Here is a 14780-nt window from a genome sequence, read left to right on the forward strand (position 1 = left end):
GCAGTTCAGGACAGGTGGATGTTGGTTTTATTATTTTTCAATCTCTTTGGTTGGTGCCCGGTTGGATTTGTCTTTGTTAGTGGGTATTTGGTAAGAGTTTCCTTGGTACCCGTTATTGGGGCCTCCTTTGGGGCAGTTTTCCGTTGATTTTTGCGCGAGTGGATGCTGGTTGGTATTGTTGTTGGTTTAAGTCTGGTTGGGTTGCCTTGTGTGGAGTATCTCTGATGTCTTTAGGGTGTTAGTTATTTGCTTGGTAGGTGTGGGCGTACCCGTCAATTGCGTGGTGGCCACACGTTGTGGGCAGGTGCGGTGGTTGTAGAAGTGTTTTTTCATTTTTGGGTTGTAGATGTTCTCTTTTGTTGTGTTGTTACCGACGGAGAGTTTTAGAATTGCCCAACGGGGGGGGGGGGGAGGAGTGTTTTGGGAAGTTATTAAGTAGGTGTTAAGTATCTACTTGTTATGGTTTGTGAGCCATCTATTTTTAGAGTTCTTACGGGGGAGAAGTGTTGTGATGTATACTTGTCCTCGTGGGTGAGAGCTGTTGGAATGTTGAGAGCGTGAATGATGTATGGAGGTTCTGGTGGAGCCGTTAGAGAGAGAGAGATCCTTATTGCATGGATGGGACGCCGGTGTTTCTCGCACAAAGCTTACAAGACTTGGTAATAAAGGCGTATGAATATACATAACTTGAGAGGACATCCTTCATGCCACAATTTGCTATTAGTAAATATCTTAAAGGGCAAACAAGCAGCATTAACATTTGCTGGCTTCAACTTTGTGGCCACACGGGACCCTTGTGTAGAAACTGCCAGTTGTTCAGCGGATGGACCATTACACTCGTCGACAATATCCACCCTCTGTGCCTTGTCCTGCATGGTTATGAACACAACATCTTGGCTTCCTCTGTGCTCCCTAGATTTAGCAACAGATGAAATTGTTTCCTGATCCAGTGGGCCTGGGCTGACCAAGGTCAATGATTTAAGTATGTTGCGAATTGGCACATGCGTTTTTCCTGCAGGCTTTCTGGATTACAGGGGTTGCCCAATCGATGAGCGTAACCTGTTTGGGAGTAATTATTTCCATTAGACCATCAGGCCTAATTATTTTCGGAAAATCACTTTAATTCATTTCATATTGCGCAGGTAAATTGGACAGTAAAACATTGCAGAGTTTGGTTAACGATACCAGAGCAGTGTTCATAGCACCTGTGGTGCTTGTGAAGGAGTCAAAGGAGAACATGCCTGCAGGTAATGAGATGCCAAACCGGATTCCACAACAACTTTATCAGAAGAAAAAGAAAAAAAAAAAATCAGCACTTCATCCGGGATATCGACAACCATGCCAGCTGTCTTCCGTACCTTACCCAACTGCAGTACCTCAGAGGTAGTAACCAACACTGGCTTGGTTGTACAAAACTCCTGAATGTCCGAAGTGGCAGACAGTATTTGCGTTCGTAAACGCATCAGCAATTGTTTAGCAATAGGCTTGGGCACGTCTGGCTTCGGACTTCTGGAAGCCCCTAATTTCGACTTGGGTGCAACAATGTCCGACTTTAAAGTGTATGTATAACTAATTACCTAAGATTCCCAACCCAGGAATTAGAAGCGAACTCACCTGCTCCCCAACTGCACTCATCAAGAGGACTCTTGCAAGGGCGCGCACGCGCAAATGCGTGCAGTTAGTTGCTTTTGAAACAGACAGGAAGGGGGACGGGGGGGCAGAGCCAGTAAGTTTCAATGGTTAAAGTTTAAGTAAAAGTTCAATGAAGTCCACAGTAGATTGTAGATATTACATCGAAAGTTAGGAGACGTTCCTGCACCCACTGCTCTCGTCAAAAGCACTCTTGCAAATGCAAGACAATGATAATATATGAACCCATGTAATAGCTTTTCATACCATTCTAATTGTAAGTCTGTTTTCTTAGTCTTAATCCCCACCCCCCCTTCATTCACTCCACGGACCAAGGTCGGTTACCCCAGGCAGGGGCAGAATACACCAAGGTGCAAAAATTCAAGTTGCTAGACAGCCATAAGAAGTAACTCGGCACCTTAATGCTATACATACACAACGCACACCACTTCTTACTCGACAAGAGCCAACTATCACTAGCCAATGGCTAGAGGTAAGAGCAAATTTTGTTCCCTGGAATACACCACTTCCGCAGACAAGTCTTATCAGCGCAAGACTCTTGGCGATTAACAAATGTGTACTGTGGGCATGTATAGAATAGAGGTGGCGAGTGACTGACTAGTAGCTTTCACCTTGAATGGTTTTCAGCTGGGTACAGTGCAACATCTTACGGTGCGCCCATTGTGACATCGGCCACAAAAGACAGCCCCCAAGGTGACCAAAAGCTTAATATGGGCAGAAGCCGAAGGGCTGAATATGGTGCCAAAAAATGATGATAGAACATGCCCTTTAAGTAAAAGGTACTGCAAGAGGAAGATTGGAAATTGAGCGAGGGTAAATTGAGTGAGGAACGAATGATAGCAGAGCAAACATGCTGCATATTGTCTGCGCACAAACAATTTTTGGCAGCATGCAAGGAGGCAAAGGGTAGCGGGGCCAGCACGCCAGACTTTAGTCAGATGCATTAAAATCACCACTCGATAGTTATTTCCGAGGATAGAACAATTGTGTACAATGTTTAGTTGAATTAGCATAGTATAGCCTGGTCCAGTGGAAATGGGTAACTGAGGACTTCAAGTCTCATAAGTAAACACGACTAGAATCTTCCCAAAGAAATATGGCTTGTTGGCATACATAACGGGCAAAATAGCCTGAGCATCCTTCACCACAACATAAGAACATTGGAGGGGACCAAGGTGACTGGAAAGGAAATGGAAATAAGCCAAACATGCATTAAATGAGACGAAATGCATGGTGAAATTGGAGTTAGATTTGAAAATCATGATTTTGTTAGTATATGTATATATAACTAGCATTACACACAAAAACCAATATGCAGCGCAATTGAAGGCCTGCACTTCAAGATGACTGCTGATACATTTGCAGAAATAACCAAAGCAAATGCATAGGATGGCATATGTTTTGGTGGGGGTGGCTAGACACCGTTGTGTATTAGATGCTTTGAGAAGTGAATTTCTTGTTTTCTGTGATATTTGTTCCATGAAAATATCCAAAATAAGGTTTTACCAATGAATATCAAACTACAAACTGTCATATTCAGCAATATTTCATATCGTTAACAAAATTACATTGAGGGAAAGAGGGATTTTCTTCTTAGATTGAAATTCCTTGTGGAATTTTGCCAAACAGAGTAGGCAACAGAATTTAGGGTATTTAAGAAACAAATTGCAACCTTAGAACGATAATAGAAATCTGAAGAAAAAAAAAAATGTAATCTATATCGTGTTCAAATTTCTTTTGAAAGTTGTTCTTGTGAATGTAACCAGGCCACCGTATGCTGCCAACGTTGTTGCAGGCAGTAAGGCAGGATGAACATGCAAAGGGACAGTGGGACTCATCTCCTGTGTGTTAGACAGTGTGCTTCAGAATATCTGACGGCTCACTGGAAGCAGCAACGGTAGGACCAATCATGGCTGGGAATGACTGGAGGTCACTGGGGAGATAGCAGGCTGCAGCTTCCGAGAACGAGAGACACCTCCTTCACCTGCATAGAATTGGTGGGACACTGGCTTGGGGAACACACTTACGCGCCCTTAATCCACAAGCACCAATATTTACTGCACATCACCATCTAATAGGCTACTGCCACTAATTGAGACGTATAAGCACGTTCTAAATACACAATAAAACAAAAATACCTGCCCGTGCCCGGCATAAAGTCCTCCTCCTTCCTCCATGATTCTCTTCCTAGGCACGTACACGTCCTACGTGTAAGCGTCAGGACGACTTAGCGGCATTTCAGAAATACGTGATTGACGTCATCCCACCATAAAGGCATTTCAGAAAATATCGGCGAACTTTTAAACAAACGTAATGCTATCGGGTTTCATAGGGACTTTACATGCAAGTTTCAATTGATAATAAACGCAACATAAGGCCTCTTATGAAGCGACTTAAAACTTCAAACTGCTACATTGGTGTATTGCGGAGAAAGCCGTGGCATCCAAAAAAACACTGAGAGAAAGTAAAAATCGGCCTTCGCCAAAAGCTCCTTTTAAGTTTCCAGGCAGCATCAGGTGAGTGCATGCGATACAGCTCTAGTAGTGAATTTTATATGCAATTCTTTCAGCATCCATTAACGTAGATTGTTCTCACCCCCTTGTTAAATTGGTAAGAGGATCCATTTCGCAACCTCTGGAAATGCATGTTGAAGTAAGAGGCTGCAGCTGAAGTATACTTGCCAATATCCTATGACCAAAAAGGTGTAGGATTTTTCAAGTTTCAAAAATAATGCTGACATCACAGGAAAATACAAAACATACATTGTTGGCACCACTGGAGCATTCTATAATACACAACCCTTCAAACAACACAACATGGAAAGATGTACAAATGTTTCTGAATGGTAAGTTAACACCAAATTCAATTACCTAACTTCATAGAAGAAAATCACACAGAGCTGGTAGGCAACGTTTTGCCACTGCTCTTTAGAAGCAGCCTGGGAGTACGTATTTATTCCTGCATTGCAAATAGAATACTGAATGACCGACTGATACCCACATCCGTCTGATTGGAAGATTCTATGTTATGGTGGTATACTCTGCCTCTTGTCTTCACTGGTGGTTCACCAAAACTCTGTCCCGGCAAGAGTGCAGGGCAGAGTCACGTAGCTGTCAGGTCAATGGATTAATCTAAGCCAATCACTCGAAGTAATCACTTACACACCCACCACACAGATAGACAAATGAATGTGCTGCACGCTTTGTCCTAGGCCCGGTCTCAAGCAGCCTGCCTTAGAGTCACATAAATTACCTGTCACTGGAAAAAGCAATAGGATCGGTCCCCCAAATCTGTAGGTCTGCTTAAAAAGCAGTAGCCTACTGCCTAAATCAGTAGGGTTGTCAAGTATGCTAAAGCTGTAATTCGTTGTATTATACTTAGCATATGTTGAAAATAAAAATTCTAAGTACGTGACTTTCTAAACATCTGTTTTTGAAATTACACTAGGCAGCCTGTTGTTGGTATTTTAGACACAGTAGCTGTTCTGAAGCTGATTTATGGTACAGTTCAGGCTCTGGAATGCTCGCAGACGCCATAACCGCTGTGCAGCTACTCCACAGCCTGCGTGTGAGGAATTGTCCTGCGAGATCTCGGGAACGCACCGAACAGCAAGGGCTGTGGTCATGCACCAGCGCACCTCCTGAGATGAGGCCTGAAGCATCCACGCCGTAGCACACTGCGAACACGGACTATATGGAGCCTAATCATTTTTTTAAGGCACTTGTAAGTAGTCTGGGACTGCCGCCACCATTGCCATTCCTACAGTATCACAGACCACCTAGTGGAGGTTGCCCACCACTGGTCGCCCTCATGTGGTTCTTTTTGTTTTCAGTGACCCAGCGGTGCGCTAACATACCCCATCCCTGCCTGCGCTAACATACCCCATCCCTGCCTTTGAGCCCTGTGCAATAGAATTTGACTGCATGCTTGACGGCCATAACTGGGAATCTGCTGGCCACAAACATATGTCACGTTGACCTGAATCACTTCATTCTTTGGGACACTCAAGGCATTGATAAATCAAGTCTTCTTTCTCCTCACCCGAGGTGAGAACTGCCAGCAGGAGTTCCTGTTTCTTTGCCTACCATGTGCTATTTCTGACCTTTTTGTTTTATTTTAGACTGCACACTGTTTTTCTAGTTGGTGGTGTCTCTCTATTGACACCAACAAACTGTTTTTCTAGTTGGTGGTGTCTCTCTATTGTCTTCTCTTTGAAATGTCCATAAGAGCATGTTTTGTGGCACACCCATCAGACTCTTTGGGTTGGGGGGTGTAGTTTCTCCAACACGCCCACTATGTCTCCTGTTGCCCCTTGTGGGATATAGGTTCCTCCTTCAGTGTGATTTTTTTTTAATTAACCACTGTATGAATTATTTATGCTCTGTTTATAATGGTTAGACTTCGGAGTCAGTCTGCCCCTCTCATTCATTGGGAGACACTACAAAAGGTTGGCATTCAATGCAAGTTCCACCTCTGATGACAAAAAAATGCATAGAATATGTTTCAGCTAATGTTGTGATGAAAGAGATTTTCTGGTAGGGCACAGCCGTTTTTGAGTTTCTGAAGCCTCCATCAAGCACATTCACACCCTGATGCTTGTGATTACAAATAAGAGCGTAATTCAATGGCTACTAGATGGCCTCGTGGGAGCTCATGTAAATAAGGTAGGACCCAGTGGGTATCGATAGTGCCCATCTGTTCCCTACATTACAAGAACAGATGGACACTATTGATACCCACACCAAATGACAAGAGATGAAGAAACAATCGAGGTCAGCCACCCAATTACCAATCTCACAGACAGATTCAACGACAGACGCCTTCACAGAACCTCTAACGGTCGTAGGCAACATAAAAGCATCCCAACGGAACACCCACAAACCAAAACCGGGAACAAAAAAGAAACCAAATGACACCAAAAAGATCCACTGCAGTCTAATCAACCCAAGATCAATGTCCAAACATGCCAACAAAATCTACGACCTCCTAAGTGACGGAGGCATCAACATCCTTTTCGTAACTGAAACTTGGCTAGACGACAACTACAAGATCACCCTCAATAACTGCCTGCCCAATACCTTCAAGTGCATCCAAGTAAACAGGAAAACAAAAAGAGGTGGTGGACTAGCAATCATCCACAAGGAACACCTGGAAATAAAACGGAAGACCCACTAAACATCAACAAATGTGAATCCCTAATCATACGTCTATAACAAATCCCAGAACAAACCTGAAATTCATACTGATATACAGGCCACCAACGTACAATGCAGCAGCCTTCATAGACAACTTCATAGAAGCAATCACCAACCTAGCTATCGAGCGCAAACAACTGATTATCCTCAGAGACTTCAACATCTGGTTCGATGAAGAAACTACAACCTCACAAAAATCTCTTACCGGCCAACTAAAAACAATGGAACTAAATCAGCTGGTGAAAGGATCAACCCACACGGCAGGACATACACTAGACGCAATCTTCGCCAACAGAAAACTAATTACCACTGATTCAGATTCTCTGGAGCGACCACCTCATCATCCCCTTCGTAATCACACTGGCCACTCCAATAATAAAGCAACAGGACAAGCCACCAATCATCATGAAAAGAAACTGCAGAACCATATAAAACTCTAACTCAACAGAACGACAGGAGATCACCAAACCACAAATGACGACCATTAGCGAAGCTGACCTAGACACCAAAATAGATATACTTCACAACTGGATCACCACAACAATCGACGAGATCGCAAAAGAAAAACCATTCAATCTATCCCACAAAAGAGCAACGGCAAAATGGTTCACCCCACTACTAGGCGCCATGAAAAGGAAAAAACGGACATTAGAATGGAGGATCAATAAAGACTGCAGAAAGAAATTCAAACTTCAACAACATACCCGTTCATTCAAAAAGGAAATACAAAAAACAAAAAGGAAATACTACGACAGCAGAATCCTCAAAGCACCGAATACCGAAAAAGAACTGTTTAAAATCATAAACAAAATTAAAAACCCTCCCGGCTGCAACAACACTCCAGTACCATCAAAGAAATTATGCAGTGACCTCGCGGACCACTTCAAAAATAAAATCACGACCATCCAGCAGACCATTCAAAATAGACCATGTAACCACTACACTGAAGACACTGACCGATGCAAGGAACACCAGAACAAACTCCGAAACTTCCCGCACATATCAGTGGAGATTTTCATCAAACTCTTAAATCAAAGCAACAAATCTGGCTCCCCGTGTATCCCTGCCCCCCTGACATCTACAGATCAATCCTCGCACAAGGAACACCAATGGAATACTACAGGAACACCCTCAACCAATCAATCACAACAGGAAGAGCGCCTCAAGCCTTCAAATCAGCATACATCAAACCACTCCTCAAGGAGACAACAGGAAACAGAGAGGACCTCTCCAACTACAGACCCATCTCCAACATCCCCTACCCAGATAAACTCCTAGAAACACACATATACAGAACAACCCAAGATTTCATAGAAAAACACCACCTATTAAACCAGGCACAAGTAGGCTTCAGACCGATGAGGAGAACATAAACGGCACTTATTTCAATCTGGGATGATCTAAAGGCGAACGCAGACTCTCAAATAACAGCACCGCTCTGATACTTTTAGACACTGTTAACCATGATGTCCTCATCATGAGACCTGAAGAATTCAGAATCACTGACAGCGCCTTACTTTGGGTGAGATTGTTCCTAACAAACAGAACAGAAACAATATGGATGAAACCTTACAAATCAAGTCCACGAGAATCATCATGCGGAGTCCCACAAGGATCATCCTTCTCGCCACTACTATTCAACATCTACCTGTCACAGCTAATTAAAATCATCGAAAGACATGGCCTCACCTGTTACAATTACGCTGATGACACACAAATAATATACAAAATACAAGACAACGCAACTTTAGACAACTGGCTTCGTGAAATACACAACTGAATGAACTTAAATTACCTTAAACTCAAGCCAGGCAAAACAGAAATGATTATCATCACAAAAAACAGAGAAGACAACTGATACATTCCCATGGCCAACCGAACTTGGCAAAACCCCAGCTCCATCATCGACTGTAAAAAACCTGTGAGTCCTGATGGACAACAAACTCACTCTAGAGCCACAAGTAAACGCCCTAATCAAGAAATCTTTCTTTCTCCTGAGATTGGTTAAAAGGATCCTACCATTCCTCTCATTCACCAACAAAACAACTGCCGTCACCGCCATCATCATGTCCAGATTAGACTCCGCCAACAGCCTACATATGAGATTGCCTGAACGACTCCTAAACAAACTCCAACGCATACAAAATGATGTGGCCAGACTGCTCCTTAAACTACCTAGAAGAGAACACATCACACCAACGCTAAAGACACTAAACTGGCTACACATCAAACAGCTGATCAAATTCAAATCAATGTGCATAACCGACAGAGCAATCCACGACCAAGGTGCAGAGTTCCTCAGAAGAAAACTAAACGTACATCACACTGCAAGGCCACTCCGAACCAGCAGCGACATCCGTTTGGAATCCAAATCATACAACAAGAGAAAACTCAGAGGATCCTCTTTTTCTCACCTCGCCCCAAAAACCTGAAACAAACTACCAAAGAGCATACGGAACACAAGAGATCACCTACAATTCCTGAAACTCCACAAATCATGGCTCTTCACCCCATAACCAGAAAGAACGCCGATAAGGACATACACAGAGGAACTAGGCTGAGCGAAGAACCTATCCTGACTCCTAAATCATTAACCCCTATAAAATAGGATATACAGATCTATAACATATTCACTTATCAATAAACAAACCACACCAATCAAACCTAGGAACACCACAGACCAATCTGAAGGGAGAGCAAGGTATGACCCAGCAATGGCACCTGGCATCCCTCGAAGGCACAGGCAGCAATGGACCACCAACATTAATAGTTAGGAAGGAGCGGGAATGATAATATAACTCCACCAGCTAAGCAGGGATTATGCTCGCCCCTGGATGTGCTAAGGTCAAACTTAGATGGAGGCCAGCCTCAACCACAGGCCATGAAATTTGACAGTCAGGAAAGGAAACGGTGGATTATACCACCCAATGGACCACCAACAGTAAATAGATAGCAAGGAGCTGGTTAAGGATAATATAACCCACTATCATACTAGGGGACCATGCTCACCGAACCTCGGGTACTTAGCCAATTCAATCTGCTGGAACCAGCCACAGTATCACCACAGAAACTAGACAATCAATAAACCAAGAGAAAGAATATACCGACCCAGTATGACAACCTGATGCATAAACTAAACTACAGGGATTATGAGACATACAACCCACTAACCAAAACCTCAAATTTCTGCATACTTAATTCACACAAACCCACGCAACCACCTCTCTCAGAGCAAACCGCATGGACTTCACCACACCACAACAACGAACAATCAAAACCTAGGTCGCAACAACAGCACGTGAGGACCCGCTGCAAACCTACATGCACACCCAAGCTCAGTGCACAGTGAAAACCGAACTGAAGCTGCCAACAGTACATCACCTCTCACTTTCCTATGCCCTCTTCACCCACTAACCCACCGCCCACCTTTTTGTTTACAGATCCGCCTGAGCGGCTGGAGACCAACTCCGTTAGTGACGGTGTGCTATATAAATACCATTAGCATTAACAGTGCAGTGAAGCCAAATGAACTGACCTATCAAGGACTTAACTGCAAGTACAGCAATTTCCTTGCTTGTTTTAAGGTGACAAATTAAACTCCTTCTCTTCATCCTGGTGTCCTGTGTTCATTGGGCCACCACATAATTGGGTACAAGGACCTGTGATGGACCCACGTAGCAACCATGCAAGGCACCTCACAGCCTCCTGCTTTCCTCCAGTCCCAGGCCTGCTATTCCCTGGCAACAGTAGGAGCTGTTATTTACCACTTACTTGGAGGCATTGGGAGGTACGGGCTATTCGGCTGCCAGGAAGAAAGCCATGCTACTAAACACCAAGGGTGTTGACGGTCAGTGCATTTTCGCATGCCTAAAGACTGAGCCTGCTGCGGCTGATGCGGACGATGTGTGCAAAGAGGCAGTGCAACGCATTATAAAGCGCTTCTCCAACAAGGAAAACGTGGTCCTACACAGGCTCAAATTCTACACTAGGAAGCAAGAAAGCAGTGAGCCAGTTGATGAGTCTATCACCCTCATGAAGGAGCTTGAAGCCCTATGCGGTTTTTGGGACAATGTGGAGGAAGTGATATGTTGGTAGTACATACCAATTCCAGCAAAGTCCAGGACCAATTCTTCCAGGAGAAGGAGCTGAACCTGGACAAGGCAATTCAGATAACAAGAGCCAAGAGATATCAAGCAGATGCAAGGAAATGGGCGGACCTACGCCAGCACCCGAAATGGCGGACGTCCAATGGAAGGGACGCAGGAACAAACAGCCTGGAGACTCCGCCAAGGAGAGAGGACCCAAGTGGAGAGAGACCCAGAAATGCTACAGGTGTGCCAGCACCAGGCACTAATCCAATGATAAAGACTGCCCGGCAAGGAACAAGGAGTGTTCCAAATGTAGGAGATTCAGTCACCGTCTCCTGCACCTGGAGGGAAAATTAGGTTGCATACATTGTGGTTGACGGAGTGACGAGGAGGAAGCAGAAGACAGACCCACAGTGATCATGGCAAATTCGACTCGTGCCAGGAGAGCGAAACCTCACTGCATTATAAAAGTGGATGGCAATGAAACCCGTGTAATGGCCGACTCGGGGGTCAGATCTGACTATCCTCCCCATACAGACTTACAATAATATGGTGGGGCGTCACTTGGTAGCGATCAGAAGCACCAGACACAACCCCACAGTCTATAAGGGGGCCAAAGTGGACCTCTTGGGGTACATCAATGCAAAACTTGAATTCAAGGACAGACATACCATGACGAAAGTGTATGTTTTAACCAAAGGTCCTGCAGTACTGGGATGGGACGATCAGCATACATTGAGTATCCGGTTGGACCCTAGCACCGACAACCAAGTGTTGTCGTTCTCCTCAGGAGGAGCATCAAACTTACGAAATGATTTTCCCATGTTGTCCTCGGAAGAGCCAGGGGAAATAAAGGACTATGTTCACAAGATATCAGGGGCTTGCGGGTAGACACGTGCCCACAAAGCCAAAGGGAGAAAAGTACACAAGAAGCAGGAGTACAAGGAGTCCTGCAGACAAGAAAGGATGGGCAACAAAGGCAAACAGAAAGGGGTAGGGAGTACAAGTAAAACAAACGCATTAGGTTCCCTCTTGGGGTGTATGCAGAATGGGGGAAGAGTTTCCCACAGAACCAGGGAAACTCCAGCCTTCTAAGCTGGTTACTATTATAGGGCCCCACTCTGAATACTCTTGGAAAGGAGCAACAGCAGTGAGTGTCTATGTCTGGACCCTAAGGCATGAACAAGGAAAGACTGAAGCCTGTACAGGTCCAGCAGGAACTGAACAATGACTGCCTCCTAAAACAGGAACTATTACACCATTAACAATGGCACAAGGTACAATACTGAAATGTGACAAAGGAAAGGGGTCAGAGATTGCCTGCTGGAAACCCAGCAGCCATACTCTGAACAAAGGAAATACACAAGGCACAAGTGAAGACGAGAACTGTAACATAAATATCCAGGGAAAAAAGGGAGTCAAAGAGAGCAAGGTTCAGGACCGAGAACCAGAAGAAAGAAGAAAAGCAAGAAAACCAGTATCTAAGTGCAGGGGTAAGGAGACTGTAAACGGCAGACTGGTAACAAGGAACAGTAACTCTGGACTGGAATAACAAGGGTAGGACTGCAGAGAGAAAACAAGGAAACTGTAGCTCTGAAGTGGGATAACAATGGTAGAACTGAAGACTCAAGGAAGTTAAAGACCGGTAACACAGGCGATGGGCACAGCACAAGGAACTGTAGGCAGGGAACAAGATAAATGGTGGTAGAGAGCAAGGGGCTGTAGACCGGAAACAGAGTACTGCAAGCAGGGGAGCAGGGCTGGAGTACAGGAAGCACAGAGGTGCAGGGCAAAAGGCAGGGGAGTAAAGGCAGAGTAGCAGGGCTGCAAGGCAGGGAGCACAGGGCTCTGGAACAGGTTCTGGAAACAACAGGACACAACATAAATCCAAGGATCAAGACAACAAAGGGCTGGATGCAAGCTCAATGCAAGAGACCTATGCTCCTGTAGGCAGCTGCTTAAATACTGACCTCCTCTCTGCTAAAGCAGGCTAATAAGCAGCACCTGGAGCAGCACACCTGAAGGTAATTGGCCTCCTCCCTCTCTGGTCCTGTGAAAGTGAAAGCAGCACTGATCTCTTAGGCTTCTGGTGATTGTAATTCTCAGACTGCTGCATAGGAATAGCCAGGGAATGGGAACTGCCATAAGGTGCATTATGAGACATGTAGTTTGTGAAATTAAATAAGGAAGTTCCAAAGTCTTGCAAATGGAAAGTAAAGACACATATATGAATAGGTATTGTCTGGGCAGGATTATAGAGCTGAATGAGTCCCAAATAGTCTATGATGGGTGTCAATTGGTGCGCCAGTGGCTCATTTGTGACACAGGATTCGGCTGAAGCCGCATGCCTTGCCAGTGAAGCACAAAGTCAGATCGGTCCCGGTGAGGGTGGCTTTAGAGTCTCAACTCCGCAAGATGCTTGAAGAGGACATGATGGAGACGGTTGAATCCTCAGAATGGCTAAGTGCTGTCATCCTCATCAAAAAGAGATTGTCAAATGACTTAAGAGTGTGCATAGAAATGCGCAGCCTCAACTTAGAAGTGGTCACGAACAGTTTTCCCTTGCCAAGTATCAATGAAATGATTCTGATGATGAATTTTGATGATGGAAGAGGGGGACAATCTTCCAAGCTGAATATGTGAGACACCTACCATCAGATAGCCCTACATCAAGTTTCACATCCCCTCACAGCATTCATCACGCTGTCCGGCACATACCAATATACATGTATGCCTTTCGGTTTGTCCTCGGCTGCATCGCCATTCCAGAGAATGATGAACTCCCCGCTCCACCACATTGACAATGTGTCTTATTTCCAGGACGATATCCTGGTGTATGCCAAGGACGTGGAGACCCGTGATGGGGTGGTAAATCTGGTCCTCAACAAGCTCCAAGATGCAGGAGTCCGCCTACGCTATGGAAAATGTGTATTTGAGGCGCATGAAATGGAGTACCAGAGCTACGGGATCTCGACTAAAGGGGTGAGCCTGAAAAAGGACCTTCTACAAGCCATTGTGGATGCCCCTGTCCCAACCTCGAAGTATGAGCTTCTGTCATTTTTGGGACTCACAGAGTACTATGCCAAATTCGTACCCAGATTTTCCGAAACAACTTCCCAGTTGAGGGAGCTTCTAAAGAAATGAGCTGAGTACACATGGGACTCACAGCAAGCGGCTGCATTCAAGGAAGTCAAGAAGAATATTCTGCATGCCCCATGTTTTGAAACTTTTCAACCCTGAATGGGAAAGGTATGTGACTACCGATGCCAGCACCTACGGACTAGGTGCCACACTCACCCAAAAAGGGGAGACACTCAAAACATAGTTACCTTTGCAACGAAAGCCCTGGGCGAGTCGGCAAAAAAAATGACTGAACCGTCGAGAAAGAGATGCTTGCATGCGCCTGGACCGTGGAGTAGTGGAGTACTTGAGGGCATATGTGTGGGGCACCAAGTTTCACCTGGTTACCGACCACAAGCCCCTGGTGCACATGCTGAGTCCTAGAGGGACAAAAGCAGCAACCTTGCGACTGGCAAGAACTGCAACAAAACTACAAGAATATACAGCCGAAATTACACACATCGCGGGCTGGAAGAACGCCCAAGTGGACTGTGTGTCAAGACTACTCGATCAAAAAGTCCCAGGCACCACGTTCTTCGAGGATGAGTGCATCGTGGCATCCATTGCAGACCTAAGTAATGGGGAATTCATGGAAATGAGAGAGTCCAATTGAAAGGAAGAAATGAGGCAAGACTACTCCCTGAGCAGAGTAGCGGAATGAGCCTGCAATGAGTGGCCCAGAGAGAGGGCTATCCCGGAAGGCCTATGCCTGTTCTGGAAGGTCAAC

At 45.0% G+C, this 14780-nt stretch overlaps 2 protein-coding genes across 5 annotated transcripts in view; one reads left to right on the forward strand and one right to left on the reverse strand.

Moving 5' to 3' along the window:
• ABHD13 (abhydrolase domain containing 13) overlaps positions 1–3877 on the reverse strand; it is a 128994-nt gene extending 125117 nt beyond the window's left edge. The window contains exon 1 of one of the 3 annotated variants that reach the window (XM_069636569.1): positions 3789–3877. The gene's annotated coding sequence lies outside the window, so the exon portion shown is untranslated. The remainder of the gene's footprint in view (positions 1–3788) is intronic. The other 2 variants (XM_069636571.1, XM_069636570.1) reach the window with 2 other exon arrangements.
• A 100-nt stretch (positions 3878–3977) lies between these two features.
• LIG4 (DNA ligase 4) overlaps positions 3978–14780 on the forward strand; it is a 118796-nt gene continuing 107993 nt past the window's right edge. For both annotated transcript variants that reach the window (XM_069636573.1, XM_069636572.1), the window contains exon 1: positions 3978–4166. The gene's annotated coding sequence lies outside the window, so the exon portion shown is untranslated. The remainder of the gene's footprint in view (positions 4167–14780) is intronic.

This window comes from Ambystoma mexicanum, chromosome 7p (assembly GCF_040938575.1).
Source record: "Ambystoma mexicanum isolate Mex_15411 chromosome 7p, UKY_AmexF1_1, whole genome shotgun sequence".
NCBI lineage: Eukaryota > Metazoa > Chordata > Amphibia > Caudata > Ambystomatidae > Ambystoma > Ambystoma mexicanum.